This window comes from Lissotriton helveticus, chromosome 7 (genome assembly GCF_964261635.1).
Source record: "Lissotriton helveticus chromosome 7, aLisHel1.1, whole genome shotgun sequence".
Lineage (NCBI taxonomy): Eukaryota > Metazoa > Chordata > Amphibia > Caudata > Salamandridae > Lissotriton > Lissotriton helveticus.
The window spans coordinates 1,387,322,431-1,387,340,131 of record NC_136068.1 but is presented as its reverse complement, the minus strand read 5'-3'; the positions used below and the strand labels follow the sequence as shown (position 1 = coordinate 1,387,340,131).

Here is a 17,701-nt window from a genome sequence, read left to right as displayed (position 1 = left end):
GGTACAGGCGTCATCCGAGGTGTCGAAAAACCAGGTCTTGTCAACAACTACGACCCGAGCATGGCCGGAAATAGAAGTGAATACTGCAGTCCCTAATTGCGCAGTTCTCTTTTAACTGCCAGAAAGGAAGTTCGACGGCGCTGTGTTTCGTACGTGTAATCAGGAAAAATGTTAACTTTACAATTGTCAACCTGAAAGGGACCACTAACTCTTGCCTTCTGGAGGATCAAGTCCCGGTCTCGGGCAATGCAACGATGGCGCCACCACTGGTCGTGGTGGACGGCCTTGCTGAGGTGGTCGAGCCGGTAGCCTGTGTGCTCGCTCCAGCTTGTAGAAAGCCGATAGGCCCTCCGGCACCACCACTGTCTTGAGCCAAGGTTCCAAATACAACACCATGTCCGATCCCTCGATTTTCTCCGGCAGGCCTACTACTCGTATGTTGTTTCGTCTATTCCGGCCCTCGGCTTCTTCCGCCCTTCTTTCCAGGGCACCCACTCGATCAAGGACATCATCCAGGGCGGTTCTAAGGGTCTGTTGTGCCCGCGCTATTGTTTGGAGCGTGCTTTCCACATCTGCGACCCTGTCGGAAAGTTTCCCGTGATCAGCTCGGAGCAATCCCAGACCCGTGGCCACTTGCGCTATATCCTGCTGGAGCGCCGTGCGCGAGTCTGATAGGATCTTATCCAGTTGTTGCTGTAGGTGGGGGTCTCGCACTGCTTCGTCCTCCCCCTGGTCCTTTCTTTCAGGCATATCCACTTCTTCCAGTTGTTGCATCCCACTCTTGAGGCCTTTTGGTTTACCCATCTCTAGGTGGTCCTGTGGAGACGCCTCCCAGTCTGGATTCCGCAGCAACCACAGCACCAAGACCTCCCTCCTCGCCACCACTGACGACATCCGTGCGCTGCTCGACCAGGGGCACACCACGGACCTCATCGTTCTAGACCTCTCCGCAGCCTTCGACACCTTGTCTCATCGCACTCTCTCAGCCACACTGTACGATGCAGGACTACAAGCAGCCGTCCTCGACTGGATCCAATCCTTCCTCTTCGGCAGAACCCAGTGGATCCTACTCCCACCCTTCTTCTCCAAACCCACTGAAATCAACTGCGGAGTACCCCAGGGATCATCACTCAGCCCCACGCTCTTCAAAATCTACATGGCGCCCCTCGCCGCCATCGTCAGACAGCATGGGCTCAGCATCGTATCCTACTCCGATGACACCCAGCTCATCCTCTCGCTCACGAAGAATCCTGAGGACACCAGACTCTGTTTCCAGGAAGGTATGAAGGACTTGGCAGCTTGGATGAAGGACAGCTGCCTGAAGCTATACCTCGGGCCCTGTTTTCCCCCTCTACCTGGGACAACACCTGGTGGCTCTCCGCCCTCTGGAGCCCACCCTCCTCTACGGACCACGCTCGGAACCTCAGTATCATCCTTGACTCCTCCCTCGCCATGAACCGCCAGAGCAACACTGTCGTCTCCTGCCTTCGCATCCTCCGGAAGACCTTCAAGTGGATCCCCCCAGTGGATCCCCCCAGACTGCAGAAGGACCGTAACCCACGCACTCATTACTAGCAGGCTGGACTATGGCAACGCTCTCTACGCCAGAATCAACAAGACTCTTCTGCACAGGCTCCAGACCATCCAGAACGCCGTAGCCAGACTCGTCTTCGGGACACCGCACCATGAGCACATGACCCAACACCTACAAGACTTCCACTGGTTCCCCGTCGAGAAGAGGGTCACTTTCAAACTCCTCACCCACGCCTATAAATCCCTCCACAACATCAAACCCAAATACCTCAGCGAGCGAATATCCTTCCACATACCCAAGAGGAACCTCCGCTCCACTGACCTCGCCCTGGCAGAGGTCCTCCGCATCCACAGAAACAGAACCAGCGGAAGAGCCTACATTGCAGCCATGACCTAGAACGAGCTCCGTGTGAACATCAGACGCTCCCCTACCCTGCACACGTTCAGTAAGGACCTCAAGACCAAGCTCTTCGACTGATCCGGTGCCCCCCCGCGCCTTGAGACCCTCACGGGTGAGTAGCGCGCTTTACAAACCCCTGATTGATTTGTTTTTTTTTAAACGTAGTTTATTGGATTTTGTACACAAAACATACGTAAGCGATACAAAACTGACAGAACTCTCATCTCGTAGAAATGCTACCCGAATACCACTGTTCTTACAATCAACATGCCATATAAACAAGGCTTCAATTATTTCTCCCCAACATGCTTCTATCTAACCCCTGTCTCCCATCCCCTCTCCCCCAATCCGTCACTGACGTCCGCCACCAAAGTGTGCCTCCTATTCAGCTGTGCCCAGGAAAATGCGCGAGTCCTCACAATTGATGCCCTGGGATGGTCTAGGGTTGTACCCCAACTGGTATCAAACCTGCATCTCCATCCTGCGCCTCATGGTCCCGTAAAGCCTGTACTAGTAGTTCCCACGCTGTTGCTGCTTCCATCATTTTATCATTCTGGAGCCTGCGCGCCTGCTGATATTTTAGTGTGCTTTCGCTACTGGCCCATTTGGTCAGTTCGGTCCGCCACCTATGGCTGCTGGGGCTCCCAGTCGCTTTCCAGTGTTGTGTAATCTCGAGCTTTGCTAATATGAGTCCCATGTCAATAAATTTGCTAGTGTTCTTATTCTTAGGAGTGTGAGGGAACCAATGTAGGATACTGGTAGCCATATCAAACTCGACCTGCCGCTCTGTTACCACATTTAGTGTGTCCCCCACCACTCTCCAGTATTGACTCACTTCGGGGCACGACCAGAGCATATGCATCAGTTCTACCGCTGCTCTCCTACATATGAGGCATGCCGCATCCTCCACTTAAAAAAATGTCTTCACCCTCCCTGGAGTTAAGTACGCTCGGTGTAGGATATAAAAGTGCACCAGTTGCAGCCTAGCGTTCCTCGTGCTCTTCAGGCCCTCCTCACTATCTGTCCCCATGTTGCTATAGGGATGGTTTTCTGCAAGACTTCCTCCCCCTTCCCCTTCAAAGTGGCTAATGGCAGTATCCTCTCAGTGAGCATTCTAGAATATAAGCACCTAACTGCTTTGAAGGTGCCTGCCGCTATCATAGCGTATTGACAAGCACTCGTTGTCTTAGGTTCGTTTAGTCCTTCTCACCAATATGCCTGCATCGCTCTTGTCACTGCTGCATGCAGTAGATAATCCCCTCTCGGTAGATCAAACCTTTCTTGTAGTATCTGAAAGGGCAGTACTGTTCCATCTTCGAACAAGTCTTCCAGCATTTGGACTCCTGCCTCCTCCCAAGCTTGTAAGTGCGACCGGTCACCCCCATGTGGTAATGCCGTCACCATTCCCAGGGGAATTTCAGGTGCATATGGGTGTAGGACCCCTGCTTTGCGTTGGGACCGGTTCCAGCACAGCCGTAGTGTGTTTTCCTCTAGCGTCAAGTGCCCGAGGCTCAGTTTCTGTTGTAGGGTTATGAATGATAAAACATGGCGTGGGGTTCCTCCCTTTCGCTTATGTTCCGGTCCCCGAAACACTCTTGCTACTTCTTGTGTAAAGATCTGCAATTGAGCCTCCAAATAATAGAGCTCGAAATCAGGTACTGCCAGTCCTCCCTCCGTCTTCGGTCTCATGAGTGTCAATTACACCACTCTACGTCGCCCCGAGCCCCATAGGAAAGATACAATCATAGATTTCAACAGTCTGAAGATAGAGTTAGGTATCCACACTGGGAGCGTTCTAAAATAATACAGGAATCTAGGAAGCGCTATCATTTTTAATAGTGCTATGCGACCTGATATCGACAATGGGAGAGTAGACCAAAAGGGCATACTGCCCCTCCGGGCCCGTACGCCCCGCCCTATGTTACCTTCCAGCTGGTCTGCCTCCTTGTGGTAGACATGCACCCCTAAGTATTTCATGCAGTCAGGTTCCCATCGTACTGCCCCCAATGTGGTGGGCCGCGCCTCCCCCGTCGCACTGGGAATAAAAACGTTTTGGACCAGTTGACTCTCAGCCCTGAAAGTTCCCCAAAGTTAGAGAGCAATCGCTCAGCCCCTACCATGGCTTCAGCAGCATCTTCAAGGAAAAGCAACAGATCATCTGCATACAGAGAGATATATTGCTGTCCGTTCCTACTACTCAATCCCTTGTAGTGGTCCCCCGTCCTTATCGTGATCGCTAGTGGCTCTACCGCCAAAGCGAATAAGAGCGGGGAAAGCGAGCATCCCTGCCTCGTGCCTCTCTCTACTGGGTATTGCGAGGACACTAGGGTTCCCACCTTCACTCTGGCCATCGCAGGTACCATCACCCAGGCCGAATCGTCCTAGCACTTTGTACAGATATTCCCATTCCAAGCTGTCAAAGGCCTTTTCAATATCCACCGACAATATCATCAGCTGCCGCGCCATCGGACAGTCTTCCCCCAGTAGGCGCACCAACCACCTAACGTTCACAGTTGTATTTTGCGTCGGTATAAAACCTGCCTGGTCCTCATGCACTAGTGTGGTCATATGCTGTAGCAATCGGGTCGCTAGGATGCTACTCAAAATTTTATAATCAACAGTTAACATTGATAAGGGTCTGTAAGAGGCTGTGTCCTTGCCTTCCCTCCCCGGTTTCAGCAGCGGTATTACTAACGCTTCCTGCATCGAAAGCGGCAATCGTCCTACTGCTTTCGCCTCCTTGTTAACTTCGTGAAGTCTGGGTGCAAGTAGGTCAATATATTTCGCGTAAAACTCTATGGGTAGGCCGTCCAGCCCCGGAGTTTTGTTGCGGGCCATTTTTTTGATGGCGCTCCGTATCTCTCCTATATCAATATCTTTCCCCAGCTCCTTTGCCTGCTCCTGTTCTAGCTCTGGCAGTTGGAGGTGACTGAGAAATACATCCACGGCCGGGTCCCCAATCTCTAATCTACGCTTGTAAAGATCTCCGTAGTAGTGCTCAGAGCACTGCAATATCTCGTTTTGAGTGTGCACCTCCTGCCCACTCACCGTTTCCATAGCTACAATTGGGGAGTTCCTTTTCATGGGGTTGGCCAGCCAAGCCAACAATGTCCCTGCCTTATCACCCTCCGCATGGGCCCTCACTGTGTATTCTTTGTAGTCAAAGCTACGTAAGCGTTCCACTTCTGCTGCTACTGCTTCCTTAGCCGCTCCAACTTGCTCTTGTAGTTCTGGACGGCCCGGACGTAAAAGCTCTAACTCCCGAAGCGCACCATCGGCTCTGTTCAAGTCCCCCAGCAGCGTCTTCCGCACTCCCGCATGCTTCCCTATGCAGAGCCCCCGGACAATTACCTTGAAGGCATCCCACTCTAGCGCCCGCGTCGTAGCCGTCCCGGGGTTCTCTATAAAATACAGAGTAATCCCTTCCTCTAATGCGGCCTGAAAGAGTGGGTCCTCCAGTGTCTCAGGGCGTAATCGCCAGGTGGGAACACATGTAATTCCCTGCACCCACTGCATTGTGGTCAATAAAGGATTATGATCCGATATTGTTCTGGTGAGGTATTCGGAGTGGGCTACAGTCGATAGCACTCCTGGAGAGCACAGGATTGCGTCCAGGCGCACGTGAAGTTCATGCATGCTCGAAAAATAAGAGTAATCCCTGTCCAGTCGGTGCTGCGCTCGCCAGGCATCAAACAGACCCCACCGTGTCTGCCAGTCCAGTCTCCCTTTCGTTAGTCTGTGTACTGGGGAATCAGCCATGGGTAGGTGCGATCTATCTAGTGAAGTTTCCATTACAGAGTTAAAATCGCCACCCATCACCAGCGGACCTGCTAAGTAGTGTGCCAGTGACCCCGATATCCTCGTCAAAAAGCTCAATTGGTCAGTGTTTGGTGCATATAGGCTACAAAAGGCAACCTCTCTACCCCGCAACCTGCCCTCAATAGCCACAAACCTGCCCTCCGGGTCTATCGTCTGCTTAAGTAGCTGGAAAGGGACCCCAGCCCTGATCCATATCAGTGCCCCCCTAGCATAAGCCGTGTACGTGGTATTATAGACTTGGCCTCTCCACCTGCGCTGCCCCCTCCGACTTCGTTAAGTGTGTTTCCTGTAGCAGTGCAATATGTACTCCCCTTCTAACTAAGTAAGCGTGGACTTTGTGTCTTCTTGTCATGGTATGGAGTCCCCGCACATTCCAGGTAATGCATCTCAGGTCAGTAAAATCATCCATAGTCCCACAGTGCCTCTCGCGATTCTCCTAGCAACATTCCACCTCTCTTCGGTACATCAGTGACAGTCTCTCCTGTTCCCTTGTTCAAACATCCCTGAACTTCGCCCTCCCTCAGAACAGGACCTAGCTTCAGAACTCTAGTTCCCATCCAAACAATTACAACATTCAAACGTATCTCTAAGCCCAGCAGTGGTAACTGCAGGCATGCCTTAAGGGCAATGAGGGGGAGCCCACAGCCAACCAGTGGTCCTATGCTGCAATGAGTCTCGCCTATCCGTGAGCCCTAGCGAATAGAGAAAGGAAATCCCCCACGTGCACACCCGCCTCCCCCCCACCAAGCATCGCACCACCAACCTCCCTTGTTAAGTCCTCTGTGGAAGTCCTTACAGTTCCAGGTGCAAATCTTGGCAACTGCGTGCCTCCGTCTATTCTGCATCCAGCATGCCGTCCGCGGTCGCAGGTGTTACCGTCAGAAGCTGCACTCCGTCCTCCTCCAAGTGATCCGAGTTAGTACCAGCGTTGTCTCTCTCCGATCCCGAACCATCTACAGAAGGGTCCCCCAATGCGGCTGATAGTGTAGACACTGCCGCAAGAGCACCTTTTCACTCTGCCGCTGTTTGAGATGGGGGTGGCCTCCTCAATCCCCGATGACGATTTCGGAGCCACCTCGACTTCCGCAGTGGCATGCCCTCAGTGGCAATCTGCAGTTCTCGTTCGCCACCGCCTCATCCAGCCTTGTATGTTTCCAGCCAGGTACAGGCGTCATCCGAGGTGTCGAAAAACCAGGTCTTGTCAACAACTACGACCCGAGCATGGCCGGAAATAGAAGTGAATACTGCAGTCCCTAATTGCGCAGTTCTCTTTTAACTGCCAGAAAGGAAGTTCGACGGCGCTGTGTTTCGTACGTGTAATCAGGAAAAATGTTAACTTTACAATTGTCAACCTGAAAGGGACCACTCACTCTTGCCTTCTGGAGGATCAAGTCCCAGTCTCGGGCAATGCAACGATGGCGCCACCACTGGTCGTGGTGGACGGCCTTGCTGAGGTGGTCGAGCCGGTAGCCTATGTGCTCGCTCCAGCTTGTAGAAAGCCGATAGGCCCTCCGGCACCACCACTTTCTTGAGCCAAGGTTCCAAATACAACACCATGTCCGATCCCTCGATTTTCTCCGGCAGGCCTACTACTCGTATGTTGTTTCGTCTATTCCGGCCCTCAGCTTCTTCCGCCCTTCTTTCCAGGGCACCCACTCGATCAAGGACATCATCCAGGGCGGTTCTAAGGGTCTGTTGTGCCCGCGCTATTGTTTGGAGCGTGCTTTCCACATCTGCGACCCTGTCGGAAAGTTTCCCGTGATCAGCTCGGAGCAATCCCAGACCCGTGGCCACTTGCGCTATATCCTGCTGGAGCGCCATGCGCGAGTCTGATAGGATCTTATCCAGTTGTTGCTGTAGGTGGGGGTCTCGCACTGCTTCGTCCTCCCCCTGGTCCTTTCTTTCAGGCATATCCCCTTCTTCCAGTTGTTGCATCCCACTCTTGAGGCCTTTTGGTTTACCCATCTCTAGGTGGTCCTGTGGTGACTTGGGTCAACCTCGACCTAGGGGGCCTTCCCTGTGTCCACCCCAGTCGCTCCCTCCGCAGGTTTCTTTTCTAGTGCTCCTTCGTGCATGATACGTCTTCAATCAGTCATCAGAGCCCACTCATCTCTATTTAGTTTGGCCCAGACACAGTTCCGCTCTTCGGCCAGCTGTGTCGCAATCGATCTGCAGCAGTCGTCGTAAATCACTCCTGCGGCTATGATCAGTTAGCCCCACTTCATGGGAGTGTTTCCGGGGGGACCTAAAGGTCGAATGTCATAGGGCCGAGCGCCCATCAGCACACAGCACCACAAGAGGCGAGATGTCACTCTTACCCCGGAGCCCGATAAGGCATTGGCATCGATACCTCCAACAGGCGGCGCCCACCACCACAGTTGCCGCAGGCTACGCCAGCAAGATCCAGCCCGTAGTCGGGGCTCCCGTCGGTTGATCTCTGTGAGGTGTCCCTCCCCTCCGTGCCGCTTCTCAGGCCTTCTCCGCAGCCCTATCAGGAGGTGGCGTCCTTAAAGCAACTGGGTGCCTAACTACCTGCGTGGCGGGTACCAACCTCTCGGGGCCCCACAATCACCCCGGGCTCCACGGGTGCTCCCAGGCCTGTTGTTCACCTTGTTTTGGGGCCTGTTGCGGTGCAGTGACTCCTCTGCTTTCCTCTCTCCTCCATGTCTTGTGGGGGTGTAATCAGTAACCCTCCAAGCCTGCCGCTGGTATGCTATCCACTGTGGGGCAAGACGAACGATCAGACGGCCCCCTGTCCAACCCATTCACGATTCGCACCATGGGGGAAGTCTCGGCCAGGTGCTGCTCCTCCGTGTGTGCTGCATGCAGGAGTACACTTTGTCTGCCCTAACTGCCACCTCAGCGCCGTAGCGCAGTGCAGGCTAGGCAGTCCGGGCTCGGATACTAAGCATCACCCGATGCGTCCGCTGTGTTCCGCTGGCAATCAGTACCGCCGAGAGCCTTGCAGCCGCACTCAACCTTCCACCACTCCTCGCGTTAAGTACCGATCCCCTTTGCTGCGGTCAGCGCTCCTGTCGCCCCTCAGCGCTCGCCGTTATTCCGACGGCGTCATTTTCCTCCATGTTTCTATCGGCCGCCACGCCGTGTGTGCACCCGCTGCACAGGTCTTTCCGATGCGGCCGTCTCTCTACAGGTCGCTGCTAGAAGCAACGGGGTGAACTCCCATATCAGCCGCTTCGCGCCTCAGGTCACTTTAGAGTCACTGCTCGCGGTTCAGGTTCGGGGATCTTCAAGTCCGCGATACGGCCGCCATCTTCCTTTGTGTGTTGCGGCTCCCCGTCGCCTGGCTAATTAGCGGGTTCCACGATGTCCAACTTTCGGACCCAGGGGGGGACAACCCCTTCCCTCACCTCGGTGGCAAGTGGGGAGTTCCGAGCCTCCGTCAATCAGGATAAATGATGGCTCGGAGTCGGAGCCCTGCTTTCAAGCAGCTACCATCGTTGGCTGCTAGCCACGCCCCCCACAAACCCCTGATTGATTGATTGACTAGATAGTCTCTACCAGATAAGGTGTTACCCAGGGTAAGTAACTTGTTTATCCCTGTTAATTTATCAGCTATTTCCTTACAGTACTTATTGAATGGTTTAATACTTTTTTCTCCCTTGTATAGCTAGTGATGCCTTGCATCAGTGTTTCAATTTCTTCCTATCTGGGCACACACACTATGTCAGTCTATAAGCAGATGACACGGGGAGCTGCTTCGAGATGGAAAAGGGGAGTGGGTTCCCACAGGAGATTTTCTATTGTTTATTGCAAGTGCAGAACCGGCTGCATCACACCTCACTCTGCCTAAATACTGTGAAGGCTGAAATCCTGTACATTGCCCGAACAAACCTCCTCTTAACCATTTTTACTGAGCCACCAATAATCGAACCCCTTGTTTATCCTGGCTGCGTCCTAGACAAGCAAGGTGGCACAAACGCCAATGTTAAGGCAGTAATCAGCAAAGCAAGGGCTGCCTTCATTCAGCTAAAGAAGATCTGGAGCTCCAGTGACCTAATGCTGCAATCCAAGATCAGGATTTTTAAAAGCAACATAAAATCGGTCCTATTGTATGGAGCAGAACCTTGAAGGACAACTGTGGCCACCACCAAAGTCCAGACCTTCATCAACACCTCTCCAAGGAAAATCCTCCAAATCTGCTGGCCAAAGATGATCAGCAGCAATAACCTATTGCAGCAGACTTTCAAACTCCCTACTTATGAAGAAATCATGAAACAATGTTGGGGCTGGATAGGTCACACCCTCCGCAAGCCTGCGTCAAAATACACCGCGCAATCCCTGACCTAAAACCCTGAAGGGAAAAGGAAAAGAAGAATGTCAAGAAAAACTTGGTGCCTAGGCCTCGAGGCTTGCTGCAAAGAGCTAGGTTACACATGGAGTCAGATTGGAAGAAAAGCCCAGTACTGAGATGGCTGGAGAATCCTGATTGATGGCATGTACCCCAGGAGGGATAGAAGGCATAAGTGAGTAAATAAGTTGTTCATCCAAGCAGAATGTGCACGTCAGTGGTGCTCTGATTGATTACTAAACCTTAGTCTGCAAAGTTAATAGCACAACAACAAATACATTCTACTACCTATGCCTCCAGGATGAAATCAACCCCCTGTTTCGTTGACCTACATTGATCACACTAGTCCTTAGTGTGGGCATTTCCTGCCTTGATTACCTTAATACGATCAATCAATCAATCAGCATTTGTAAAGCGCAACACTGTCACCTCTATGGGTATGTGGGCTCTGATCTATACAATGCTTTTACATAACACCGTGCCTAAAATTTATAAAGGCATGCAGCACATCTCATCTTCAGTCTAGAATGATTTATTGACTTTACCCACACATATACTCAGCCTATGGCTTGTTTGCGCTGTACCACATACATACATACATACATACATACATACATACATACACTACACTTCATGTGATCAAGAAAATGTTGATCTTCAAAGCGCTCTGCTGAAGCATATAGAACATTACAGGGCTGCGCATCCAGGCACCTGACCAAATTATTCTTATCTTACAAACACCTAGTTTCCGCCTCTTAAAACAAAATGTGCCTGCACCCAGTGTCGTAACACTATTTCGGGTAAGAACCCCAAACGAAGCTTCATCTCCGAGGCAATTTTCTGCTTCAAAAATACATCTGTCCATATCCAGTTGTTATTATGTTCAAGGTGAGACATAAAGAACCTTGTGTTCTGTTTTGCCTATGACTTGTAACCACTTCACTAAATGTCATGTCTATAGTTGCAAGACAGGCTATCTCTCACCACTCAACCACCTATGAATGAACCTAAACAATTCTGTAAGATACTTACGTATATATGTCTATTGGCACATCATCTGCTTCCTCCTACAGACAGTGCTTTGGTGCAGCTTCACAGCAGCATAAACATCATAGAAGAAATAAAAAATGATAGAATAAGCTTCACAGCAGCATAAACATCATAGAAGAAATAAAAAATGATAGAATAAAACACTCAACAGGACAACCAGCTATTACGAAGAGTTCTCAAACTAAATTAGTGCACATATGCTGTAATAGCTTTGCTTGTGGACGAACAACTTGATCTCTTGTTCATTACGGAAACGTGGTTGAATGTCTCCTGTGCTCCTGTGGTTGAACTAGCGATACCACGGGGCTATAAGATCTCCAGGCTGGATCGTAAGTTGGGCAGAGGGGGTGGCACTGCTGTGATTTTCAGAGATATATATGGACGCTCTCAATGGAGGTCGCAGGGGAAATCCTTGAAGGCGAAGCACTGCAGTTTTCGCTGTCCTTATCCCCACACTTCACTTTGGGGGGGGGTTCTGATCTATCGCCCCCCCAGGCCCGCCGGGCACTTTTATTAAATCTCTCGAGGAAGTTATCGCCTCGCGAGTGCTTAGGTTCCCCAAATTCTTGCTGTTAGGCGATTTTAACATACACTTGGAGAACCTACTGGCCCCGGGGACGAGAGACTTGCTGGACCTATGTAATTTGACCCACCTGACACAGCAGGTCCCCGACTCCACCCATAATCTTGGTCACCTGCTGGACATAGTATGCTCTAATTTTAAGCTTACTATGCGGGATCCGCAGCCGGTCACCTTTTCGGATCACCATTTGATTCGTTTTTCGTGGGACATTGGTAATCCTCCGCGAAATGACGATCGCGTGTCTCCCCCTCGAAGCCATGGTTCACTGACCACTTAAAAACCCTGAAGGTGGGATGTAAGAAATTCGAACGGGAATGGCACCGGGAGTATTGTCCTCGGGCGAAGGCTGCTCTCCGCACCGCCCAAAGAGAATACTACGCTGCCATTAAAGAAGCCATGGGCAATTTGTTTTGCAGATAGAATAGCAAAAGCCAATAACTACAGCAAAGAAATCTTTGCTATTGTTCGTAGCTTTATGTCACCGGCGGCGGAATTGTCCACCCCGCCCACTTCTTCTCAATGGTGCGATGACTTATACATCTTTTTCATTGCTAAGATCCATAATATTCAGGCGAGTTTAAGGACCACATCCCCTGTGCAACACTCCCACGCTTTGCCTCTTAGCCTGTGCACCAAGACACCTAGTCAGCTCTTTTCGCACTTTACTTTGGCAGAAGGAAGGGATGTCTTAGCCATTTTGAAATCATTAAAATCAGGCTCGCCGTTGATATTTGGGAGTGTTCCTGACGACTATGCCGACCATGGCTTGGGAGCGCAACATGGTCCCTGTGTGGGACAAAGTGCAACAAGAAATGAAATGCTGGTCCTGCATGCCTCTTAATATTTATGGCAGGTCGGCCATCTTCAAGATGGTAGCCCTTCCCAGAATGTTATACCAACTACAGAACCATCCGTTCCCGATTCCGCCGCAGTGGTTCCGGCTGGTCAACTCGGCTCTTGGTCGCTTTTTGTGGGCCGGTGGCGCGGCTAGGGTAGCGCTGCGAACCTGCTTTCTATCCACATATTGCAGGGGGTTAGCGACTTCGGATATTCTGTCGTATTACCAGGCTTCGCATCTGGTGGTCCTGAATGACTGGTGGTACTGTGACGGGGGGGACCCGGCGTATGCCCTGGAGCGCTTCCTGATGGAGCCTGATCCCCTTCACACGGTCTTATACTCACCCCAGCTGCGAAAGAGGCTGCCTAGTGCAACGCAAGTGGTGTTCCGGATCTGGCGGCAGGCGCTGCGCCGCATGGGATGGTGGGGTAAGTTGACTGGGGAGACCCCGCTCTGGCGTAACGGGCAACTGCCGGCTCTGATGTCCCTTTCAGGATTCAAGAGTTGGGACTTGATAGGAATTTCCACCCTGGGCCAGGTCCTTAGAGGCACCACGCTTAAGTCCTTTCAGGATCTTAGTGCAGAATTTGATATGCCCCGCACCCAGTTTTTTCGCTACCTGCAGTTTAGACATGCTTTGGCTCCTGCGCTGGAGGGCTTGACCACGCTGCCCGAATTCAGCCCGATAGAAGCGAAAGTCTTTATGGGGGACTTGGAGGAGCGTAAAATTTCCAAAATATACCAAACATTAGTGACACACTGCTCATCGGACCTACAGCCTCTAAGAGAGCGATGGGAGCGAGACGTGGGAGAACTGGAGGAGGAGGACTGGCGGGAGGCTCTGGAGTCCCCCAGGGGTGCTGCAATAGCAATCCGTCTACGGCTCATACAATTCAAGTACTTGCACCGTACATACTACACCAGAGAGAGGTTGTGGAAGGCAGGATTGATTGAGTCCCCGGCGTGCTTGCGATGTGGTCATGAGATGGGTACCCTGTTGCATACAGTGTGGGAATGTGGTGGCCTGGCGCGGTTCTGGACGGGTGTGTGGGATTGTTTGTCAGAGGTGCTGCGGTGGGAGCTCCCTCGCACGGCGAAATTAGGCCTGCTCCATGTGCTTGAAGGGGTAGGTGGGAATGTGTACAAGCGGCACTTGTTGTTATTGGGACTCACGCTGGCCAAACGGGATGTGGCTCAGGCCTGGAAGGAACCTGGGGCTCCTAGGGTGGTCGGGTGGAAAAAAGGCCTGGACTTCTGCATGGGACTGGAGAGGCCGGTGTTCGAGGCCAGGGGCTGTCCCACAAAACACTATATGATATGGAAGAGGTGGGCGGACTACAGGGGATTGTGGCTCGAGCCGCCGCCACGGAGCGAGGAGGAGCAGATGTAGGGGGCATATTGAGGCCTGATTTTTTTTTATGTTGGATTGTATGCTCTTCATGGCAGTGTTGGGAGACGGGGTGTTGCAGGACTGGGGGGGGGCGGCCGGGTGGTTAGGGGGGGGAGGGACGGGCACTGTTTCATTAAATGTATCGCATACCATGACTCATGATTGTCGTCACAGTCCCTCCGGGGTTCGGAGCGCTGTGGATGTTTATCTCTGCGATTCAATAAAACCAGTTTTGAACAAAAAAAATCAGGCTCGTCGGCGGACCCTTGTCCCGCGAGGGTTCGGAGTGGGGTGGCGGAGATAATTTCTCCTGTAGTAGGGGCGCTTGTTAATAATTCACTCCAATCGGGCAGAGTGCCCCGGCAATGGAAACACTCCAAACTCCTCCCTCTCCTCAAGAAGCCCTCAGCAGATCCCTCCCTTCTATCCAACTACCGCCCCATCTCTCTTCTCCCAGCCTTAGCTATGGTGTGCAAAAAGGTGGCCTTTAAACAGCTGGAGAACTTTGTCGAATCTTCCGGTGCTTTGCACACGGCTCAATCCGGGTTTAGGACATCTTTCAGTACCGAGACAGCGCTGGTGGAGATTACGGAGGCTATCAGAGAGTGCCTGGACACAGGCGGCAGGGCGGCGCTGATTTTGTTGGACCTCTCTGTCGCGTTCGACACGGTATCCCACCTCCAGCTTCTTTCCAGGCTGTCGGATATCGGCATCACAGATATGGCCTTGTCCTGGATCAAATCTTTTTTGGACAACCGCTCCCAACAGGTGTGGATGCCCCCGTTCTCCTCTTCCACTAGTGTAGTGGCCACGGGGGTTCCACAGGGATCAACGTTGAGTCCCCTTCTTTTTAACATATTTCTCACCCCCTTGATCTATCTGGCAGAGAAGCTGGGTACCAAAATGATGTCTTACGCCGATGACACCCAGCTCCTCTTCACTTGGAAGGGTGACGATCTCCATACGGATGTCGCCCAGCGATGCCTGTCTTATGTATTTGCTTGGCTGGCTCAGGCTAGCCTCAAATGCAATGAAGATAAATCGGAGATACTCCTCTACGGCCAATTCCCTCCGGCATTTAGAGAATCCCTCTGGCCCGCTGGGTTCCCCTGCCCCAGTGGGGATTGTGGTGTCGCCAAGAACCTGGGAATCTGGTTCGGAGCTGACCTAGGCTTCCGTGAACAGATTAAGCGACTCTCAGGGACGTGCTTCGGCACGCTCAAAGCCCTAAGGAGGTTCTTTCCGCTGCTTCCCCGCTCTGCCAGGGAGACGGTGGCCAGGGCGCTCATCCTATCGCGTCTTGACTACGCTAATGCCCTGTACATCGACATCCCTGGGTATCTCCTGGAGAAGTTGCAGGTTATTCAGAACACAGCTGTTAGGCTCCTGTGTAACATCCAGAGGATGCAAGTACACTGTCCTTTCTGCCATAATTGCTGTGTCTAAATCCAAGCACCAATCCCTCAGTTTCGGCATCCCCTCCGCGCCCCCAACATTTTGCTATATTACGTTTGGCGTACATCATACTCATCGTTGCCCAGTCCTGAGCAAGGTGGGAGAGGTCATTTGGTTCCCATAGATTCAGCAGACAACATCTGGGCTCCGGGAGAAGTGTCTCCTCGACCACCTGCGATACAGTTCGCATAATTTTAATCCAGTACCCTGCAATCTTGGGGCATTGCCATATAGTGTGATAGAACGTTCCCACCTCCCCACAGCCCCGCAGGCAGAAATGATGTGTTGCCTGCCCTATTGTATGCAGTGTGGCTCTTGTGTAATAAACGTGATGCACTAGTTTCAATTATACCAAGCGCAGTCTGGAGGGTATCGTGACTTCACGTGGGGAGGACAAAGCTGTCTGCCAGTCCGCCTCATCAAAGTTTCCTACGTCAGCGGCCCATTTGAGTTTCAATTTCAGTGTGGGGTCTGGAGTATTGTTGACCAATTTACGATAAGTAAATGACGTCGCCTTCTTGGGCATGTGCTCAGGGAGCAGTCTGTCTTCTAGGGGAGTTGCCTCAGGTATCTCTGTGCCCTGTGGGAGGACCGATTCAAGGGCGTGTTTGATTTGCGTGTACCTAAATTTCTCAGTTGATGCCAAGTCATATTGGGTCTGTAACTGCGCAAAGGGTATCACCCCTCCTTTCTTCCATAAGTCGCCCACCGAGGAGATGCCAATTAGGTCCCATGCCCCAAAGCCTCTACTCTTACGGAGTTTGCCTAGTCGCCGCGCCGACCACAGTGGGGTCATTTGGGTAATAACATCTTTACATTGACAACGGGACTGTGCCTCATACCAGATACCAACTGTATGTGCCGCTGGCCCTATAAGTGAATTGGAGCTTCTTTTATCATATAGTGCAGCCAGAACCCCCCCGGCTCTCCTAGTTCGTACCTCTCCGCCTGGAATGCCGGTTCCGTCTGAGGCGCATGTAACCATTGATTAATTATCTTCAATTGGGCTGCCCAATAATATAGCTGAACATCTGGGAGGGCTATTCCGCCGTCATACCAGCCACGACACAGTTTAGCCTTAGAGATACGCGCGGGCTTATTACACCACAGGAGACCGAGACCATTGTCTCCAAAGTCCTGAAATACCTTTTCGGGACCTGAAATGGGGTGTTCTCTAACACATAGAGGAATCGAGGCAACGTCATCATTTTATAGAGGGCCGCTTTGCCCTGAAGGGTCAAAGGCAGGCCATGCCAATGAAGCACATCCCGCCTGAACCTTTCGATTAAAGGGTCTAAATTTTAAAAAAAGAAGGCTTCTGGTTATACTTTATTTTTTAAGTGTTGTTGTAATCTGCTCTCCATTTACGTTCTTGTCTCCTGCATTTTTGTTTCAAGGATCTTAATTTATCTGAAAACCAAGGTGCTGCACGTTTCTCTATATCATGTTTAGTGTGTTTTACTGGTGCCAGGGAGGAGACCACTAACTAAGCCAACTGGAATAGCCACTGATTAGCAGTTCTAAGTCATCGGTTTTAGGAGGTTGATGCTCAGATAGAAGAAGCTGGTTGGTCTGAAGTTTATGCCAGGCCCTTTGTGTTTAACATACGTGAGACCGTCTTGTGCAAGTGTTAATTTGGGCCACGCTTATTTAAAAAAATATTGCACGGTGGTAGGACTACATTAATGGTAAGATATTAGGAATTTTCAAAGAAGGGTTGTTCGTAAAAATACCATCCAGTAAGTAACCTGTCAAATGAGTGGGGTCGTTGACCTTTTGAGTAAGACCAGATATATCAACTAAGGACTCAGGGTCTTTTTCTTTTAAGAGCTTTATATGAAAATTATAATTACCTAAAATGGTGTATTCTGGGTATTGTAGGCCGCATTCAATGAGGGTGGCGGCCTCCTGTAGGAATTTGTTTCTGGGGCATGGAGGTTGGTAGATACCCATTCTCTTGCTGGTTTGGGTGTTTGTAAGTTTAATATTGTATGCGAGTGCCTCACATTCTAATAAGGGGGCAGGTTGAAATTAAGCTTTCATGTAGTCACAGTAGATAATAGATTTCTGCTGTCGTGCTAGTCTAAAACCAGCATAGCCTGCTGGAATGGCTGCAACAAGGTCAGGGCCTGCAGTCTGATCTGTCCATAATTCTGTCATAAAGATAATGTCTAGATTGTGGGCATTGAGGAGGTCACCGAATTCCACCTTATATTTTACAAAGCAACGTGCATTAACTAATACACAAGTAATGGAATTTTACTTACTTCGTCGCTGAGTATGTGTGTCAATGACCTCTATAAGGGCACTTCTGAATTCTA

The 17,701-nt window shown here is 51.2% G+C and overlaps 1 protein-coding gene across 3 annotated transcripts in view; it reads left to right on the top strand.

Annotated features, from left to right (window-relative positions):
• TBCD (tubulin folding cofactor D) overlaps positions 1-17,701 on the top strand; it is a 2,437,462-nt gene that overhangs the window by 1,454,881 nt on the left and 964,880 nt on the right. The window lies entirely within an intron of this gene.